This window comes from Mizuhopecten yessoensis, unplaced genomic scaffold (genome assembly GCF_002113885.1).
Source record: "Mizuhopecten yessoensis strain PY_sf001 unplaced genomic scaffold, ASM211388v2 scaffold8535, whole genome shotgun sequence".
In the NCBI taxonomy this organism is placed as follows: Eukaryota; Metazoa; Mollusca; class Bivalvia; order Pectinida; family Pectinidae; genus Mizuhopecten; species Mizuhopecten yessoensis.
Window position 1 is genome coordinate 106,760 of NW_018407596.1, and position 1,777 is coordinate 108,536.

Below are 1,777 nucleotides of genomic sequence, written 5' to 3' on the forward strand. Positions count from 1 at the left end.
TGCCTCTCTTTTCTTATGCACGTCTCGTTGCTGGAAAATATCATTTTATTATAAAATAAACCAGGGTCATTGTAAATCACAATTATCACGGATAATTATTGTATTTTAAGTAGTCCACGTCATCGCTGACGACGCAATTTAGCTAGCGGAGGCCCAAAAGGGGTATCGATAATCTATCGGAGCTGCGTATATATTTAATAATTATAATTATTGAATCCACTTTTCACGTTTAATTTCGGAATGTGACTAAATACTGAAAAGGAGAATATGTTTTCTTCATATCAATTACCTATAGTATACAAATAATAAAACATCGTAATCATACTGTATGCCAACTATCACAAGCCGAGCCCGAGTTTCCTCTGGCCATAACACCAGACTTATACGTTTTGACATATAGATGTTTACCAGACATCAATATGTCAAGATGTCTAATTCTGGTGTTATGACCAGAGGAAACTCGGGCTATCAAAAGCCCTATAACTTTGACAGGAAAATCAATTTCTTTTTAGTAATAATTCTTTAAATTTTGACATTACTTATTAACCGAATATATGTATAGTGCATTAGATATTGTATGTTAAGGTTTTTTTTCTTTCTCAAAGCAGTATGAAACATTTTTGTGAATTTTCATTTTTAACTCTCACTACTAGGACTGACATACTTACAATGGTAGTAACAGGGAGTGTGTACTGACTACAAACTGTCTGTTTGATAACTTTCCTCTATGGATCTTGTGTAAATCTAAACCCAATATACATTATAGATGCAACAGAGTATATCAATGCATTGACTAGAACAAGTCTACATGTTCTTGATTATAGCACATACTGGTTCATGTCCACAGACAAGAAAATTATATAATACCAATTTTTCTAAAACCAAACAATAAACCTAACAAAGTGGGCTTCAGAATAATTTCTTCAACTTTGTATAATTAGAAATATGTTTGGTTCTGGAAATGTGGACAGACCATTAGAAGTTCATTACTAAGTGTATAGCTCTCTTCCTGCAAATGGTGCTTGCATTATTGGAATAGTAAAAATTATATGGGGGGAAAACACACACTAACTGAATTTGACATATATATACTGAACAAAAAAAGAAACGCACAATTAAATTATGCAATCAATAGCCTATGATATTTTGGGAATATTTTACAAAATTCTTGCTGGAAAATTAGGTTATGACGTCTGAGAAGTGGAAGGACATGTGGTTGGAGGATCTGGTCTCTGTATCGAACGGCATGGAGGTTTTGATCCAGGAGCACTAAGGGGGATTTTACTCCATGGGAGATGCCTCCCCAAACCATTACAGGAGCCCCACCGAATCTATCGCGTTCAACCACGCATGCGTCGGCGAAACGCTCACCGCGTCTGCGACATGCCCTTTTTCTTCCGTCTGAGCGATACAGACAGAATCTAGACTCGTCGGTGAACATCACACGCCTCCATCGACGCATCCCAAACCTATTCGGGCCATGTCTGCGCACCCAGTCAAGACGCACTTGCCGCCTCCGTGGTGTCAGAGGTGGCCCGACATAAGGTCGGCGCGCAATGATTCTCTCGGCACGCAAGCGGTTCCTGGCAGTTTGAGGACTAATGGGTCTGCCATGAGTACCTAAGGTATGCGACGCAGTCTCTACAGCAGTCTTGAATCTGTTGCGCAAGTGCGACAATCGAATCGCCCTGTCTTGTCGTCCGGTCGTTACACGCGGACGACCGCTCCTGGGACGATCGGAAACTAACCCAGTAGCACGGAAACGTGTACAGAGACG